The 20,008-nt window shown below is 48.0% G+C and overlaps 1 protein-coding gene and 1 long non-coding RNA gene across 2 annotated transcripts in view; one reads left to right on the top strand and one right to left on the bottom strand.

Moving 5' to 3' along the window:
- The window catches only part of LOC142256428 (uncharacterized), a 104,316-nt gene extending 100,139 nt beyond the window's left edge, over window positions 1–4,177 (top strand). The window contains exon 5 of the long non-coding RNA XR_012727524.1: window positions 3,961–4,177. This is a non-coding gene — a long non-coding RNA (uncharacterized LOC142256428). The remainder of the gene's footprint in view (window positions 1–3,960) is intronic.
- The window catches only part of LOC142256418 (phospholipid-transporting ATPase IC-like), a 112,286-nt gene extending 92,506 nt beyond the window's left edge, over window positions 1–19,780 (bottom strand). The window contains exon 1 of the mRNA XM_075328101.1: window positions 19,101–19,780. The gene's annotated coding sequence lies outside the window, so the exon portion shown is untranslated. The remainder of the gene's footprint in view (window positions 1–19,100) is intronic.
- Between the last annotated feature and the right edge of the window lie 228 nt (window positions 19,781–20,008).

Raw genomic sequence — 20,008 nt, 5'->3', positions numbered from 1 at the left:
ATGTTTGTTCCACAACGCACCAGTTGTTTCTTTGGTTGTTTTTATGGGGTAGGGTTCTTTTAAATTCTGTGTATACCAGCATGTAATAAAATAATATAATATTGTATTTCAATTATGACTGAATAAAATTTGATATTTTTTCTAATCATGATGGATTTTGTATGACAAGTTCTTATGTGCAGAAACACCTTTTTTGGTTTCATATGTGATGAAAGGAGACTATAAAGCAGACTAGCAGAGATTACAGTTTGCTAGATTGCCTATGAACTACCATTCTGCAGGTGGATGCCAGAGTCTGCCTGTGCTGATCACAGACACCAGAGGAGTTATCAGGAGAGTGTCAGAATCTGTAGTCTGAACAGATCCCAAACACAACCACAACAGTTAGAGATTTTTACAAACCTCACCATGTGACATTCTGCAGCCAGCAACAGATTGTATTGCACTAAGACTATGGAAGACAAAATAAAAAAAAAAAAAAAAAAAAGAAGTGCTACATTTTTAGTGCAATCCAAAAATAATTTTTTAATAATCTATTATGCAGATAATTTTATCAGTGTATATGAAATGTAAAATCAATATAACCGGCTGCCAGTATCTGACCTTCATCAAGGCTCCTGCTGGAGGCGAATGTGATAGAACATGGAGGCAAAGCCCAGCAAAGATGGTTTCAAAGATCCGAGAAAAATCTAAGGACGGATGGAGATCTGCGTGAAGGTTCTAGGACAGTGGAGTGTAGAGTCCGGGCAGGAGGTGGCTCATGATCATTTTATCAGAGCCCAACTTCCCTCTTGAATCCTGTACAATGTGACATCACAGGGACGGAAAAAAGTGCTAGGACCAAGGGAAGATCCTACATGTTAGGCTGCTTTCACACATCCGTTTTTTGCCATCCTGCACAATCCAGCAAAAACACTGATGCAATGGATCCAGCAAAAAAAAAACAGATCCATTGCATCAGTTTTTTCCATGCGTTTGTTCAGTTTTTTGATGGATCCGTTGTGCTACTGAGCATGCGCAGTTCAAAAAACCGTTTCCGTCACGGGATTCCGTCATATGACGGATGATGATGGATCCAGTGTCCATAGGCTTTCACTTTAACTCACGCCGCACGTCGCCAGATCCGGCGCCATACGGTTTTTCGCAAGCAGCGTTCCATCTGGCCGCCGGATCAGCTATTTACGATGGATCCGGCAAAAGCCGGATGCAACACAAGGCCATGCAGCACAATCCGGCGCTAATACAAGTCTATGGGGGAAAGAACAGATTCGGCGGCAATACACGCTGGATCTGTACCGTCCCGGGGCTCGGCTGGCAGCTGAGCCGCTCGGATCCGGGCTCGTTGGTGGGTGGCTCGAGCGCCTCCGGACCCGGGGGTCACGTCGCTCTGAAGGGAGGCTGGTGCTACGTGAGGGGATTTCGGTGGGGAGGTTCACGGCCGGGGCCGTGGTGTTTAGGGATTTAGGTTTGTGACGCCACCCACGGGTTGTGGTGAGTGTGGACACCACCGCTGCCGTTAACTAGGCTCCCGGGGACGGTGTTGTGCAGCCTGGTGTTGACCCCTCCGTGGGCAGGGGGTGATTGTCCCGGGGCCCGGTGGGTGGTTACGAGGTGCGGGCGTGTTAGTGCGGTGCGCGGCCCGAGGGCACTGTTGTACTCACTATGACAGATGCACCAGAGTCTCTGGTAAACCAAAAGGATGGTGGTCGGTGGTCGGTGCCCGCAGCCGGCTGTGTCTGGTCCCCCACCCGGTTTGGTAGTCCCCGCCTTTCTCCTGCACCTCCTTTGTGGATTTTGACTGCCTGCGCTTCCACGACGGGAGTCCGCTCCCCAGCTTTGTGTGAGTGTCGGGAGAGCCCGTTTACCCGCAGACGCGGGCCCGTGGGATCTCACTGCCTGAGCGGTGGCTTTCTATCCCCCTCGTTGGGCTGTTGTCTTCAGTCGGGACTTGGGTGGGAAAGAACCTAAGGTCCAGACCCCAATCAGTGAATTTGACTCGGTCCAGTGGTTTCTGGGCCTCGTTCTGGGTCTGAGTACCCCTCCTGGTGCTCCGGTTTCCAGTTGGTTCCCCGGTTCGGTACCGGCGGGCCACTACCCTGTCCCGGTCCCTTACGGGCCACCAGCTGTCTTCCCGGCTCCTGCAGGCGGCAACCACCGTCTGCCTCCTGGCCACAGGGTATCTGGGCTACGACCCAGATCCCTGACAGACGTTTTCTCTTTACTACTACTCTCCTCCCTAAAAACAATTCATTTTTCATTCTGTGAATCCCCCTGACTGTGTGTGTCCTGTTGGGACCCGGTCGCTCTCAGCCCTTAGCCACATTGAGGCCTATTTTAGACCCATGGTAAGGTTTTAATATTAGAGAGTGTAGGTACTATCCCAACTGGGTACACCTTGGCGTTGGTGGGATAGCTTTATGCTTTTTTTGATCAAAAACAGTGTTTACTAAGTACCCTATATTTATATGCGCTATGCTTTTATTTAGTTACAGCAGGGTATGTTTTCACAATTTTTCCCTTGGTTTCTCTACTCTCCTCCCTAACTTCATCTGCTGTGTTTTCCCGTCTCAGGCTATCCGAACTCCTCGGTGGGCATGGCCAATCGCCTGGCTCCGTCCCCTGGTGTGAACGTCAAGACCTGAGAGGGGTGACTCAGGGTTTTTAGGTTGGCTGCTGTTAGCTTTTTAGGGGACTTGTGTTTGTGCAAGGGCCTACCTGTGACTACCTGGCTAGTCCAGGGCGTCACAGATCCGTCCTTTCCAGGTTTTATCAGATTGTGCAGCACGGCAAAAACCGGATGTGTGAAAGCAGCCTTATTAAAAATAGGTTTCCTTTATCAGGGATCTCAACTTATTTTTCAGGTTGCGTTATGCTTCCAAACAGTCCACATTCTGCATTAAAGGTCAGATACTGATAGCCGGTTATAATTAATTTACAATCCATATATGCAAATAACATTATACATAGATATTTAATTAGATATTTAGTGACATGCATCATTGGTGTTCCCCGCTAGTTAGGAGCGCCTAGTGATTTTACCCAATTAAAAATCATTTTTAGACCCCCAAAAATTAGCGTTTTACAGCATCTTCAAAAAGTGGACATTTAAATTTCATCCCATCCTCATTTTTCACTCCGTTTTGGATGCAGAAAAATCACCATATATATTTTATTTTATAAGACACAACCCAAATTTAAAAAAAAAAAAAAAAAAAATATGGAGTCAGTTTTATAATCTAGGGGAGTCTCACCCGGGGGGATGGGGAAGGCAGCAGTGGTGGTGGAGCGGGGTAACAGGAGGCAGGAGAGGTGCTGGAGTAGGGCGATGTTGTGGGCTCACTACTCCGTGCTGGTGCTCGCGGCTCCATGCTGGGGCTCGCAGGAGGGCGCGGCTCCGTCCTGGGGCTCGCAGGAGGGCTCTGTGGCAAGGGCCATTCTTAATATGTCAGTGGTGTGGGATTTGAAGAAATGGCGACCGGAGTCGGCGCTTGTGCAGATTGAGTTATCAACTCAATGTCAAGCAGAGATCGCATATGAGCATGCGCCACCTCCGGGCGCCATTTTCTTTAAGTCTGCTGCCGGGACATCAATGGACCGGAGGCAGCGCGTGCGCAGGCGAGAACTCTATTTGCGCATGCACCGACTCTGAGCACCATTTTTTTGTAGCCCTCACCGCCGATATATTCAGAATGGCCTGTGCGTCTTATAATCTGAAAAATACGGTAGCTTTTGTCTTAGGGTATAAATCCGCAACATGTCGCTGCCCTGCAGAATCGTTGCGGATATCACAGTTTGTAATGGAAATGGTAAAATCGGCATCTAACATCTGGATTCTGTTGCAAAATATGTGGAAAAACCTGCACCAAACACGCCACATGTGTGATCAGCCATTTTTTTTTTCTGGTAGAAACTACTGACATCACCGATTACTAACAAGCTCCTTTCTGTCCCTTCTCACAGATTGCAGGTAGAACGACACCCGATGAGTCACACATCGCTGAATTTTGTACAGACTTGCCCAATACAAATTCTGAGCCTTTTGTTTTTGTTTTGGTGTGCTCCGCTGCGGAGAGTGCGCACCACAGGTATGGCTCGGCTTCCTCCCCGCTCGCTGGCACATGTTGGGTCACGTCAGAAATCACCTCTGCACAGCTATGCAAAAACCAGGCACTGAAGAAACCAGGAGTATTAGCATATAGCAGAGCCGTACGGATGGAGCTAAGGGTATGTGCAAATGATGAGTATTTGGTTGCAGAAATTTCTGCATTTTTTTTAGAAGAAAAACACACTACAAAAAACGTGTCTTTTTATCCTCATTTTTTATGCCATTTTGTGGTGTTTTTTTTTGCACGTGTATCAATTGAATTCAATGGGTGAAAAACGCTGCAAGAATTGAAATGCACCAAAATCTGCAAGGAGAAAATACGCAACTTGTGCACAAAACGTCAGGAGTCTATATATATACACACACACATTATGTATGTATGTATGTATGTATGTATGTATGTATGTATGTATGTATGTATGTATGTATGTATGTATGTATGTATGTATGTATGTATGTATGTATGTATGTATGTATGTATGTATGTATATATATATATATATATATATATATATATATATATATATATATATATATATATATATATATATATATATATATATATATATATATATATATATATATATATATATATATATATATATACACACACATACACACACACACACACACACACACACACACACACACACACATATATATATAAAAAAAAATAAAAATTAATTATGGAAACCATCAAACAGGTTCTTTTACCATTTATAAAATGTATTTATTTAATGTTTATTTTTTTCTTCCACAGTGTGATAAAGAATCTTATGGAACCCTCACCACTTTCCAGTGAAAAAAGGGAATCCGAGACCAAAATATTTTTTACCCCATTATTGAGAAATTTTAAAAAGTTAAATCGTATTACTAGTGCAGACGGCCTTTATGAGCATGTGTCTGGGGGCTCGGGAGTGACTATGTATATAATTGCTCAATTTGTAGGTGCCTGCAGTGCAAAAAGGGCAAGTGAAGGGCGGTAAAATACATGAACACTTTACTTGTGCTTATAATCTACAAAAATGTTGCCCATTAAGAATTTGGCAATTATCAAAATTGTGTTCTCGCCCTATACAACTTCAATTCTTTAATGTTCCAACTTCCAACAGTGCAGTCTGAGATTTTGCAAACAGTCACAGATCTAATTATCAGCCTTCTGTATATTTATCGTCACAATTTTTTTTCCCCCTTTAAGGCTAAGTTCACATTTCCGTTGTTTTGTATCAGTCACATGCGTCGCTTGACACATGTGACTGATGCGCTGTACAACGGATGACAAAGAACAGAATTCTTTGTCGGATTCAGTTGTGTGCGGGGGGCGGAGTTCGTGGGGGGGAGCCAAGCGGGGCCGTGGCACTGAGGACGTCAGTGCCGCAGGGACTGCAGAACAGGTGAATGTGAGTGTGTGAGTGTATACACATGCTGAATGCGGGAGGGGGCGGGGCTAGCCGAGCGGGGGGCGGGGCCAGGCGCTGAGGATGTCCGTGGCAGTGCTGCGGTCTGCATGGCTGGGGACAGGTGAGTGTATGTGTGAGTGAGTGTGTGAGTGTGTGTGCACATGCGGAGTGCGGGAGGGGGCGGAGCCGAGCAGGGCCAGACGAGGGTGTCAGTGGCAGTGCTTGTCTGCATGGCTAGGAACAGGTGGGTGTGTGTGTGTGTGTGTGTGTGTGTGTGTGTGTGTATACACACACACACACACACGTGCGGAGTGCGGGAGGGGGCGGGGCCGAGTGGGGAAGTGTCGGCCTCCCTGCACACGAAACCAGACTAAATATCGGGTAACAGCAAAGCACCCGATGTTTACCTTGGTTACGGGCGTACACCGCTTAGCGCTGGCTCCTTGCACCGTAACCAGGGTAAATATCGGGTAACCAACCAAAGCTGGTTACGTGAGCAGGGAGCCAGAGAGCATGCGTAGCGAAATCCGACGGATCGCGCTGCTCAAAAAACGTTACATGCTGCATTCCTCCCGCCCGGCAGTCAGTCGTTCCACGACTGATCAGTCGGTCAGAGGGTGCAACGCAGCATCATCAGTCACAATCCGCTGCTCACACAAGTCTATGGGAACAACGGAATCCGCTAAACGGATTCCATTGTTTACAAGAGCAGTGGATTGTGACTGATACATTTTAGCGGAAATGTGAACTTAGCCTAAGCCGTGCTACAGAAACGGATGTGTGGCGCCCCTGTGGCTTCAGTTGTCACAGGATACTGCACCTCACTTAAGGTGCGGTGCTCATCCTGGGTCCAGAGGAGGTCGGTACAAGGTTCAACACACACACACACACACACACACACACACACAACCAGGTTCGCCTCCCCACTGGGGATCGGCTAGGGTTGGGTCTTAAGGTAGTCACTAAACATGGGGGGCTGCCACCTACTAGCAACAGGGAACTCGGGGAGGAACAGCCACCAGGGGGAGTTAACAGTAACACAACAGTTAGAGAGTTCTCCAGCAGGAGAGGAAGACAGCAGTCGGGTCTACCAGTGGCTCTGGTGGGATGTAGGCGTTTATACGGTCGCCGATGGGAGAACTTCTTGCTCCCTTGGTATCGGCGCAGAGCAGGGTGCAGAATCCTAGGATGGATTATACTTCAGGTTGTCCACCAAAATCTGCAGGCTAGGGGGATTGCATGTTCCTCCGGCCGCCACAGCTCCCGGAGCACAGTGCTAGATAGGGTCCAGAGCCGTGAACCAAGTCCGGCCCCATCACGGACCCACGGCACCTGCGTACGGGATGGGATCAAACACTTTTCAAGAATCGGGGTCTCCAAGAAGCTTAAGGCCACGGGGATCCATCTTTAAAGGCACAAGGAGGAAGGGCCCACCGTCCACTGTACCGATTCTGACCTCCATCGGATCCGGGATCATCTGAGGCCCATCACGGCAGTGACCGGCATCCCCCAGGTAAACCAGGACTGTGAGTAAAAGAAACCTTGAATCTGCAGAGACTGTGTCCGCCTGTCCTTGCTGGCGCCCCGCACTACAGCGCCTGCCATTACTACTCCCCTCATCTTCCTCCCCAGGGCCTGCTCCACCTGTGGGGAGCAGAAACATCTTAGCTGCTATGACCAGAGGACAGTGACTGCAGCAGCGGCTAGTTCCCTGGCCGCGTACCACAGGTGGAGTCACGAAATCCAACCTCAATTATCACCCCCCCCTTCCTTATTGTACACCTCGGGGCCACGAAGCCGGGCAAAAGGGCCACCCCGTGATATCCCTCCCCTGTCCCGACATCACCGGCCTGGTGACGAGTAACTTAACCCTTTGCCGCGTGGGTGCTACATTGGGAGTAGTAGTCTAATGGCGGGGCGCAGGACCGGAGGCACAGGGAATAACCAGACGACACAGGGATGCAGTCACAAGGTCTTTACTCACAGTTCAGAGTTCCAGGTTAGCACATCCAGACAAATGCTGCCTTTGGAGTGCCGGGTTCTGCTATGATGGGCTCCAGCCGATCCCGGATACTTCGGAGGCACAACCTGGTACACCCTTCTGTGTTCCTTTCCTAGTCATCTTCCTAACATAGTAACATAGTTTGTAAGGCTGAAGGAAGACCTTATGTCCATCTAGTTCAGCCTATTTTTAGTGCCGCTGTTCTCCAGGGTTGAACCAGGGGAAGGTAAAAATCCACAGAGTAGGAGCCAATTTTCTTCATAGGGAAAAATATTCTTTCCCAACTCCTAATCTGGGTCACCTATCTACCTGTAAGATTATGCTATTTATAACCTTCTATACTGTTGCTTTCAAGAAAAGCATCCATTCCGCTCTCAAATTCATTCAGTGAGTTGGCCATCACCACTTCCTCAGGAAACGAGTTCCAGAGCCTCACTGCTCTTACCGTGAAGAACCCTCTTCTATGCTGATGTAGGAATTTTCTTTCCTCCAATCTAAGAGAATGCCCCCTTGTTCTTGTCATAGTCCTTGGTACAAACAGATCATGGGAGAGATCCCTGTATGGCTCTCTGGTATACTTGTACATATTTATTAGGTCTCTCCTAAGTCTTCTCTTTTCTAGAGTAAATAGACCTAATTTTGATAACCTTTCTGTGTATTGTAATGCACCCACTCCACTTATTATTTTAGTTGCCAGCCTCTGAACCCTTCCAAGTTCAGTAATGTCTTTCTTGAGCACTGGCACCCAAAATTGCACACAATACTCCAAGTGTGGTCTGACGAGTGATTTGTACAGAGGGAGAATGATGTTTTCATCTCGTGCCCCCAGACCTCTTCTAATGCATCCCATCACCCTATTTGCTTTGGTGGCAGCAGCCTGACACTTGACACTCCAATTTAGCTTTTTATTGACTAAGATGCCTAAGTCTTTTTCCATGTCTGATCTCCCCAGCAGTTTCCCATTTAGTAAGTAATCGTAGCATCTGTTTCTCCTTCCCGTGTGCATAACCTTACACTTATCTGTGTTAAACCTCATTTGCCATTTTTCAGCCCAATTCTCCAATTTACTCAAATCTATCTGTAGTTGCAAACTGTCCTCCTTTGTCTTAACTACCTTACATAGTTTTGTACCATCTGCAAATATAATAATAATGTAATATTTTACTCTGTAAGCCATCCACCAGATCATTAATATATTAAAACGTAGAGGTCCCAGTACAGACTCCTGTGGTACCCCACTAGTAACCCTGGCCCAATCTGAGTATGTACCATTAATAACCACTCTTTGTTTTCTATCACTAAGCCAGCTACCTACCCATCTACCCACATTTTCCCCGAGCCCAAGCTTTCTCATTCCTGTGCTGACCTCTCCTGCCTGTCCCACGCCTGCACACACAGAGCCCCGAGCGGGTCTCTGCGGACCCTGTTGGGTGGCTTGAAGCTCTATCCCTTGGCCCTATGTGGTCACCTTTTCACTGGGATGTGTCTCCAGTACTTGAAGTAACCTCAGCCTCCGGTTAGCTAGCTGAGTCTTGAAGTTCTCCACTAGTTGAGGGGTCGGTCCCCTTAAGCGGCCAAGTCCTTCCACTCCGGTATGCCGTATGAGGAATGAGGCCACAGGAGTATGGTCGCTTCCCATGGGCTCTAGGACCCTTTATGTCGTGTGCCTGGGCCGAGCTGCTGCAGCTCCAGACCACAGGTCTTCTCTCCTCCACTGCTCCTATTCGACTGGCCAACTTTCTACAGTCTGCTACCACTAACTAGACTCCACCTCCCAGCCTGGCCTGGACTATGCGTTCCAATGGCGACATCAAAAGGTGCAACTTGCCCTAACCACCATCCAATGGAGTGTTGCTAACTGAGAGTGTCTGTATATATCGGTTTGTGACCCCCTTCTTACCCGGAAATGGGATACTCCAGCACAGCACCCGTGGCATTGCTCCTGTGACCCCTCTCCATCATGCCCGGTAAAGCTGGAATCACACTTGCGAGTGTAAAATCGGTCTGATTCTCATGCTAGAAAGTCGGACGATTTTAGTTCACTTTTCATCAGTGTGCTGTCAGTGTGCAATCAGTTTTTACCCTCAGCAGCTGCTATTCATGTACTGTTCATGTACTGTTATGTACAGGAGCATTAAGGCTATGTGCGCACGTGTGCGCTCTGCACCGCACCGAAAAGGTGCGCTTCAGAGCGCAGCTGAAAAGCTGCGTTCTGAAGCGCATGGTGCTGGTGAGAACGTGCGCTCAGCCTACAGCTCCTGCCATAGACAGAGCAGGAGCTGCCGGCAAAGCGCACGGAAGAAGTGACATGTCACTTCCTAGGCTATGTGTCCACGGTAGAATGTTGCTGCGGATTTTTCTGCATGAAAATCCACGGCTTTCCCGGCAAATCCGCACCTTTGTAAAAGGTGCGGATTTGCCGCGGATTTTTTTTTTCCCAATTCTATAGCCAAAATCCGGATCAAAATCCGCACCAAATCCGCCGTGGAAAAATCCGCAGCATGGGCACAGCATTTCCAAAATGCCATTGAAATGGCTGGGAAGTGCCGCTGCTGCAGATTTTCGGAAAATCCGTGGCTTTTCTGCGAGAAATCCGCGGCAAAATCCGCGCATTTTCCGCAGCGTGGACACATAGCCTTAGAACGCAGCGTTTCGGGCAGCAGCCGAAGCGCTGAGTTCTAATATGCCATGTGTGCACGGCCCCTGCACAATCTCCATAGATTGTGCAGGGGACGCAGGACGCATGCAGTTACGCTGCGATACAAAGCGCAGCGTAACTGCATGTATTACGCACACGTGCGCACATAGCCTTAGAGTGTTCTCTGCTACTTGCTAGAAATCTATTGAGAAAATTGTATGTCACTAGGATGGTCCGTGTGCCGTCCGTGTGACATGCATTGAAGAGACTTGTGCGAGAAACTCTACAAATCGCAGCATGCTGTGATTTTTTTCTCAGTCCGATTTGGAGTGAGTAAAAAAATAGCAGATGGGAGCTGCCTCTTTGATTTAGGCTACTTTCACACATCAGGTTTTTGCCATCAGGTACAATCCGGAAAAAAACGGGTAAATCGGATCCGGTACCGCATCCGGTTTATCCCCATAGACTTGCATTGTAACCGGATTGTACCTGATGGCTTTGTGTTGCATCCGTTTTTTTCCGGATGCGGCAAAATTTATCAAAGCGGCGGCCAGAGGCAACGTGTCTTGCAACGTTTTTTTGTCCGGCAAAAAAACCGCATCGCGCCGGATCCGGCGCGATACGGCGTGTTTTACAATGGAAGCCTATGGACGCCAAATCCGGCGCAATGCGGTAAAAAATGGATGCGGCTACCGGATCCGTTTTTGTAAACTGCGCATGCACCAAATTAATTAAAAAAGCTGATCCTTCAAAAAAAAGGACCAACCGGATGCAAAAACGGATGCAAACCGTATCCACCGGATCCAGTTTTGTACGCATCCGGCATAACGGATCCGTTAAAAACCGGATCCGGTGGATACGGTTTTACATTTTTTTGCCGGATCCTTTGGATCAGGAAAAAAAAGGATTGTGCCTGAATGCAGAAAACTGATGTGTGAAAGTAGCCTAACATTGGTCTGAGTTAATCGCAAATGTGAAGCCGGCCTAAGCAACATTCGGATTATATATATATTATACATTTTCAGGTTGGGGGGGGGGGGCGCATTTTAACCTCCAAAGTAGGTGGAATTGTACTTTTTGTTAAGCTTCTAGGGTATGTCCGAACGATGCAGTTTTGTAGCAAGCACAAAAATGCATCTTGTGGCCAAAAAAAAAAAAAAAAAAAATGAAAAAACCCTGCTTTTTTTTTTTTTATCACCAATGAGTGAAAAATGCACGAAACAAAAAAAAAAAAAAAGCAAAGCAAAAAGAATTGACATGCTGCAGTTTTGTGGTCACCACAAAAATGCAGCCCCCCCATCCAAAAAAAAAAGCAACGTGCACACTGCAGATCTGAAATCTCAGACTTTCCTGGGAGAAGGAAAGGTGTACATTCAAAAACTGTAGTGTGCGCATGGGGCCTTAGGCTGTAAAAAGGCCCATATATTCTTGCACAGGGGCGCTTTTCGGTCTTATCCGCAAGTGCAGTGAATAGACACCTTTGCATCAACAGATACTTTTTGGTGACCTACTGGGGAATCTACCCAAAAAAAATAAAAATAAATAAATCTCACTAAATACCAGATTCACAATGGTGTATTTATTACGTAGGACAAATCCTGCTTCCAGGTCATGTTACATCCGCCACACAGCATTTACTAATAAGTATTTTAGTTACTAAACTTAAAAAATAAAATTTATATAATAATAAATAAATATATATATATATATATATATATATATATATATATATATATATATATATATATATATATATTTATTTATTTATTTATTATTATATAAATTTTATATATATATAAATTTTATATATAAAACATAAGTTTAGTAGCTAAAATACTTTATGTCAGGAGGCTGAATATGTTGTTTGCAGCAGCTGAAACTTACAAATGTGTTACTGTATACAGGTGACATACGGGTATTGGTTATGTAGAAAGATATATATATATATATATATTTATTATATATAATATCTTTCTACATAACCAGTACCCGTATGTCTGTATACAGTAACACATCTGTAAGTTTCAGCTGCTCCAAACAACATATTCAGCATTCTGACATAGAAAGTGTCATGCAAATATTACATCCGTTACCCTGGAATATTATTTATTTATTTTTTTTAAAAATCCTTATGGAAACCATCATCAAGCAGGGTTCTCTCACTGCTGTATCCAAAAATATTTCTTTTTACAGAGTAAAAAATAAATTTATATTTATCTTATAGAAGCCACTTCCTCTACTATAGTAAACAACTAATATTTATTTTTTAATTTGTACCGTATGAAGATCTCATGGAAACCATCATCAAGCAGGTTGTCACTAGTTTGTCCCAAACCAATGTTTTTGCATTTTTCTTTGCACAGTGTGAAAACGTATTTCTTCTTATAGAAGACTCTTTTTTACGATAGAAAACAAACACAGTACAGTAGGAAATAATGTTATGGAAACCATCATCAAGCAGGTTCTCATTTTAAATCAATAAATAATTTTTTTTTTTTTTTTGCTTTGCACAGTACGATCAAAAATCTCAAGGAAACAATCAACAAGCAGGTTCACTATGGATTGTTGTGAATACGCAGGTCAAATCAGGCCTTACTTACATAGGGTTAATATGAGCTTAGATCAGATATTTATATTATAGCTGCAACAAAACTCTCTGAAACTTTCAAGGTGTTTACACAACAGATACGCACGAGTGACTGATCAGTCATCCTCTTGGGGTTAAGATGAAGGGATACAATTAGGGATGATCACATACCTCAAATATTCGGCTTCACGAATATCCGACGAATAGGTCGCCGCTACACGAATATTCGATGCGCAATGTAAATCTATGGGATGCCAGAATAGTTGTTATTCAGGTTTCCATAGACTTACATTGCACATCGAATATTTGCAAATAGTCGAATAGCGGCGACCTAGTCGGCAAATATTCGCAAAGCCGAATATTTGAGATATTCGATCATCCCTAGACACAATCCCATATTTCTAACTTCTTGAATGCTGCATCATGATTGACAGCGGCAACTAAGAGGTTAAACTGCTGCGATTATAGAGCTAGCTCTATAATGTATAACATGCCCATCATCCACACTGTTTGGCAGCCATCAAAGCTTTGATCTAAGATGATAGAAAAGCTGGTTGATGCGTTTCGCCGACTCTTCCACATCGCTCCCTGAAGAAGCCTGGGCGAAACGTGTCAGAGCGTTAGGTGGAGGATACACAGCCGTGACCTACATATACCATAGTGAATTGCCATGCTCTTTACAATCATGATGATAGTTCGAACATATATTAATAGCTTAGATCTTAATACATAGATTTTCCACCCATCCAAAAACATGAGAAACGTGAGTACAGTCATAAGAGACCTGGAGAAACTCCAAAGGACCCCTAATGTCCACATGATCAGTACACTATGTTACTGCACATGGCTATGGCAAGCACTGGCCCCAACACAGACAGTTAACTGTTTGTGGACACATTCCCAGTGTTTGTTGTATGTAAATAACATTATTTTGTGTGAAATACCTGTCCACCATGATGAAATCATCAAAAAAAGAAGAAGAAAATACATAGATATGAGCAGATAGATGAGCAACCTTCTCCAGGTGCCAGCGGGCGGCCGGGTGACCTCACTAATACCCTACTAATGACACCGGTAATGATCTCTCTCCAGGGACAATATCACTCATCACATCCAGAAATACATAAAGGCAGCAGCTGAGATCCAATATCTCAGACATTCATTACAACCAATCCCAAAACTGCCCAAGTTACGCCAATCAGATATTTTGTTTTTCATTTTGGGTTGTTTTCTCCAAAAATTGTAACTTCTTAGGTTTTACACAACTGTTACTTCCGGCCAGTACAATCAGAGGCGACCGTGCACACTGGGAGTTGTAGTGTCACAACATCGGGAGATCCCTGTCCTCCGGCACAGTCTCATCCGTCCTACACTCACACGAGCTCCACGTTTATCAGTCGATACTCCGTCATCAGACACTAATGAACAGGTCAGACAGCGCTGACTAAGCGGCCACATCACTCCTGAAGAATCACATTATAAAGTGTCCCGGGTGAGCGGTCTATAAACCCATCTCAGACGGATATATAGGTCACACAGGAACGGAGACACCGAGTAATGTCCGATATATACAGTCCATTCCATAGAACAAAATACACCACCGCTCCATGGAGCATCGCTATGAAATATACGCACAATCATTTCTATAAATGATGGAACACAATTGAGATGTGACCACATTACAGATCTACACAATGTACAATCTCCCTACAATAAAAAATTTCATTCCCTCCCCCCACCCCCCCCCAATCTCATCAGCGCATCCCATCTCTTCCCCCCCAAATCTCAACGGAACACAGTCCTAACCCTTCCTCCCCAAATTTTAGCGGCACGCTGTCCCATCCGTTGCCCTTAAATCTCAGCAGCGCACCTTCCCCTCCAAAACTAAGTGGCATCCTTTCCCCCCAAATTTCAGCAGCACAGCACCCCTTCCCTCCCCCCCCAAATCTCAGCAGCACACCATCCCCTCCCTACCGCCCTAAATGTGAGCAGTGTACCTTCCCCTCCCTTACCACTGCAAATCTCAGCAGCGCACCTTCCCTTTCCTTACCCCCAAAGTCTAAGTGGCACACCATCCCATCTATCCCCCCCCCCCCCAAATCTCAGTGGCACACAGTCCCAATTCTTCCCCCTCCAAATCTTAGCGGCACGCCGTCCCATCCCTTTCCCCTCAAATATCAGCGGCATACAATCCCATCCCTTCCCCCCAAATTTCAGTGGCATGCCGTCCCATCTCTTGCCCCCAAATCTCTGTGGTGCATCGTCCCATCCCTCTCCCATCTCTTGTCGTTCCTTTCCTTCTGTATTTCTGCTGTATATCGTTCTATCCCTCCCTTATCTATGCAGCACGTCATTCCATCCTTCCCCATCTCTGTAGTGCATCGTTCCATCCCTCCTCCATCTCTGTGGTGTGGTGGCTTTAATAATGGCACTGGTGCTTGAAATCATTGTCTTCTTTTAGATATGGTTACCTCCACAAAAAGATGTGCAATCATCCATGCTTTCCATCAACCATCATTAAACGAAAGGACATTGCTGCTTGTAATATTGCCCTTAAAATCAACCATTTATTGGATCATAAATAACTTCAAAAAGGTTCATGTGCGGTATACAGGAATTCAGGGTGCCCAAGATAATCCAGAAAGTGCCAGGACCATTTCCGAAAGAGGATTTAGGTACGGAATCGGTTCAACACCAGTGCAGAACTTGCTCAGGAATGGCAGCAGGCACTAGTGCAGAGCTTGCTCAGAAATGCCAGCAGGCACTAGTGCAGAGCTTGCTCAGAAATGCCAGCAGGCACTAGTGCAGAGCTTGCTCAGAAATGCCAGCAGGCACTAGTGCAGAGCTTGCTCAGAAATGCCAGCAGGCACTAGTGCAGAGCTTGCTCAGAAATGCCAGCAGACACCTAGTGCAGAGCTTGCTCAGGAATGCCAGCAGGCACCTAGTGCAGAGCTTGCTCAGGAATGCCAGCAGGCACCTAGTGCAGAGCTTGCTCAGGAATGCCAGCAGGCACCTAGTGCAGAGCTTGCTCAGGAATGCCAGCAGGCACCTAGTGCAGAGCTTGCTCAGGAATGCCAGCGGGCACTAGTGCAGAGCTTGCTCAGGAATGCCAGCGGGCACTAGTGCAGAGCTTGCTCAGGAATGCCAGCAGGCACTAGTGCAGAGCTTGCTCAGAAATGCCAGCAGGCACGAGTGCAGAGCTTGCTCAGAAATGCCAGCAGGCACTAGTGCAGAGCTTGCTCAGAAATGCCAGCAGGCACTAGTGCAGAGCTTGCTCAGAAATGCCAGCAGGCACCTAGTGCAGAGCTTGCTCAGAAATGCCACCAGGCACCTAAATGCAGAGCTTCCTCAGGAATGCCAGCAGGCAGGTGTCAGTTCATCTGCACTGAGTGAAGGGGAAAGATTTTGGATCTAGCCTGGTGTGAAAAAGGTCAGCAAAAGAGCAACTTCTCTCCAAGAAAAGCATCAAGTCCAGACGGATATTTTGTAGAAAGTACATGTAATGGACTGCAGAGGATGGGGGTAAAGGTTTTTCTGATGAAGCCCCCTTCAGATTGTTTGGAACATCTGGAAGGATGATTATTTGTGGACGAGAAGATGAGCGCTACCATGAGTCCTGTGTCATCCAACAATAAAGACCACTCATGTGTGGGGGCTTCTCATCCATGGAGGGGGCACATTCACAATTTTGCCTAAGAAAACGACCATGAATAAAAAAAATGGGATCCAAACATCCTCCATGAGTAACTTCTCCAAAAGGACAGTGCATGATGACCTAGGGTTTTCCTACCAGATGGAGACCATGTCACAAGGCAAAAGTGAGAACTTATTGGTCAATGAAGAGAAAATTGAAATGTTGGTTCCATTGCCAGAAAACTCCCCATATCTCAATCCCAAGAACCCGGGGTAATTTCTTGAAACGCAACAAACAAAAACACAGAAATTGATAAACTCCAAGGACTGATTAGATAAGATTGGTTCACATTAGTCAGGATCTGGCCCAGAACTGGATATCCAGCTGCCGGGGTGAAGATTAGAACTTTTGTAAAATAAGGGACAACACTGTAAATATTGAGTCTTTACATAAACTTGATGCATTTGTCAATAAAAGTGTAAAAAATGTATGAAATGCTGATAATTGTGCATCAATAACAAAAAGAACTAAAACCACTGAAGCAGTAAAACTGAAATTTGGTGTCAGTCTCAAGTTTTGGATGTGTTTGTGCAATGTATCACAGATTTGGCTGATCTATACAATGTACACACACAACTACTGATTGTATCGATTTATCAGAGGTCTCCTAATCTATACATTATATCAACCTGTCCCCAAGTGTTCGGAGCCACAGCAATACTGTACAATGTATCCATCGACCATCAAGTCACAAAGTATGTACCATCTACACAATATACACCTTAAAACGAAATCTGTCAGTAGATGCCTCCTGCCTAAGCCCCGGGCAGCGCGGATCACACAATGGCTGTGTTATTATTGCAGCTGTGTATGTTTTACGCGACGTGATTTCAGAGAAAACATACTTTGAGAAGTCGGCCAAGGACACTGGCCACGATTCATTAAGATTGGGGTCTCGTATGCTGGTCCGAATGACGGGCGCGCAGTAGTAATATGCGCAGAATTTATGTAGTGGCGCAAAACACTTAATGAATTTGGTGCATATAGCGTCATGCGCCTCACTAGTTATTCCAGTTACAAACGCCACCATTTTTTTTTTTTTTTTCAAAAGAGTTGACTACTTGGCATAGCCACATCCCAGCCCGCCTCCTCAACAGCTAAGCTCATTTAGGCTTTTAAGCGCAAAATGTTTGAATTTGATGCATGTATTGCAGGAGTTTCATTTAAGGTTTTTTTCTTCAACTCTGCAAAAAGCCACAATAATTGAGCCAAAATATCACTGATACACTTTTATAACTTTTCACACGACCCCTCCACCAAATCGGCACGGCGCACACACATATCCCAACCCCCCCCCAAATCGACACGGCACACCCACACATCCCCCCCCCCCCAAATCGGCCCAGCGCACCCACGGGTCAAGCCCCCCCCAAACCGGCCCAGCGCACCCACGGGTCAAGCCCCCCCCAAACCGGCCCAGCGCACCCACGGGTCAAGCCCCCCCCAAACCGGCCCAGCGCACCCACGGGTCAAGCCCCCCCCAAACCGGCCCAGCGCACCCACGGGTCAAGCCCCCCCCAAACCGGCCCAGCGCACCCACGGGTCAAGCCCCCCCCAAACCGGCCCAGCGCACCCACGGGTCAAGCCCCCCCCCAAACCGGCCCAGCGCACCCACGGGTCAAGCCCCCCCCCCCAAACCGGCCCAGCGCACCCACGGGTCAAGCCCCCCCCCAAACCGGCCCAGCGCACCCACGGGTCAAGCCCCCCCCCCCAAACCGGCCCAGCGCACCCACGGGTCAAGCCCCCCCCAAACCGGCCCAGCGCACCCACGGGTCAAGCCCCCCCCAAACCGGCCCAGCGCACCCACGGGTCAAGCCCCCCCCAAACCGGCCCAGCGCACCCACGGGTCAAGCCCCCCCCAAACCGGCCCAGCGCACCCACGGGTCAAGCCCCCCCCAAACCGGCCCAGCGCACCCACGGGTCAAGCCCCCCCCAAACCGGCCCAGCGCACCCACGGGTCAAGCCCCCCCCAAACCGGCCCAGCGCACCCACGGGTCAAGCCCCCCCCAAACCGGCCCAGCGCACCCACGGGTCAAGCCCCCCCCAAACCGGCCCAGCGCACCCACGGGTCAAGCCCCCCCCAAACCGGCCCAGCGCACCCACGGGTCAAGCCCCCCCCAAACCGGCCCAGCGCACCCACGGGTCAAGCCCCCCCCAAATCGGCCCAGCGCACCCACGGGTCAAGCCCCCCCCAAATCGGCCCAGCGCACCCACGGGTCAAGCCCCCCCCAAATCGGCACAGCGCACCCACGGGTCTCCCGCAATCGGCACAGCGCACCCACGGGTCCCCCACAATCGGCACAGCGCACCCACGGGTCCCCCGCAATCGGCACAGCGCACCCACGGGTCCCCCGCAATCGGCACAGCGCACCCACGGGTCCCCCGCAATCGGCACAGCGCACCCACGGGTCCCCCGCAATCGGCACAGCGCACCCACGGGTCCCCCGCAATCGGCACAGCCCACATATCTATGTTATCCACATCTCTTGATCGTTACAATGTATCAGCCTAGCCCGCCACTGTAAGATCTCATCTGAGCTCCACCTAAATCTCCATCTATACAACGTATCCTCACATCTCCAGATTGTTACACATCTTCCCTCACTTCCAGACTCCTACAGTGGTCAGGCAGGTCTCAGCACCCAGTGCTCTCCTCCACCTGGGACCTACTCACCAACTCCTGCGCTCTCTCCAGCTCCAGGGCTCTCTCCAGCTCCTCTCCACTGGCTAGCTCCTAGGCTCTCTCCAGCTTGTTTCCACTGGCCAGCTCCTGCGATCTCGCCAGCTCCTGCGCTCTCGCCAGCTCCTCTCCTCTGGCTAGCTCCTAGGCGCTCTCCAGCTCCTCTCCACTGGCCAGCTCCTGGGCTCTCTCCAGCTCCTCTCCACCGGCCAGCTCCTGGGCTCTCTCCAGCTCCTCTCCACTGGTCAGCTCCTCTCCACTGGCTAGCTCCTGGGCTCTCTCCAGCTCCTCTCCTCTGGCTAGCTCCTAGGCTCTCTGCAGCTCCTCTCCACTGGCTAGCTCCTAGGCTCTCTCCAGCTTGTTTCCACTGGCCAGCTCCTGCGCTCTCGCCAGCTCCTCTCCTCTGGCTAGCTCCTAGGTTTTCTCCAGCTCCTCTCCACTGGCCAGCTCCTGCGCTCTCGCCAGCTCCTGCGCTCTCTCTCCCTGCTGGGCTCTCCTGCTGTTTCAGTCCTCCAGAGCTCAATCCCAGGCTGGTGTCTGCACCTGGAGCTCAGTCCATCCTCACCAATGGCTTCCTGCTTCTTGTGTCACACACCTGACAAACAAGTTTGACAACTTCTAAGCTGCTGCCTGTTTAGTCCATGGAAGTGTTCACACAGAGGGTGCTCACCTGCAGCAGAGGGGAGGGGGCTGTGTGGAGGGTCTGGCCCAGGTCATGTGACCTCAGGTGAGGGGAAGCCTGGGGTCCCTGGTGGTTAGTCCTCCTCCATCCTCCTCACTGACCCCTGCGCTCCTCCTTCCCTCCTCCTGTCTCTGCCATTTGAATATGATCAGGTTACAAAATTACTCAGTCAAATAAAAGGGAGACAAATAAGAAAAGCAGGCAAATCCCGAGAGCCGGA

This window comes from Anomaloglossus baeobatrachus, chromosome 1 (assembly GCF_048569485.1).
Source record: "Anomaloglossus baeobatrachus isolate aAnoBae1 chromosome 1, aAnoBae1.hap1, whole genome shotgun sequence".
Lineage (NCBI taxonomy): Eukaryota > Metazoa > Chordata > Amphibia > Anura > Aromobatidae > Anomaloglossus > Anomaloglossus baeobatrachus.
This window is presented reverse-complemented; position numbering and strand designations above follow the sequence as displayed.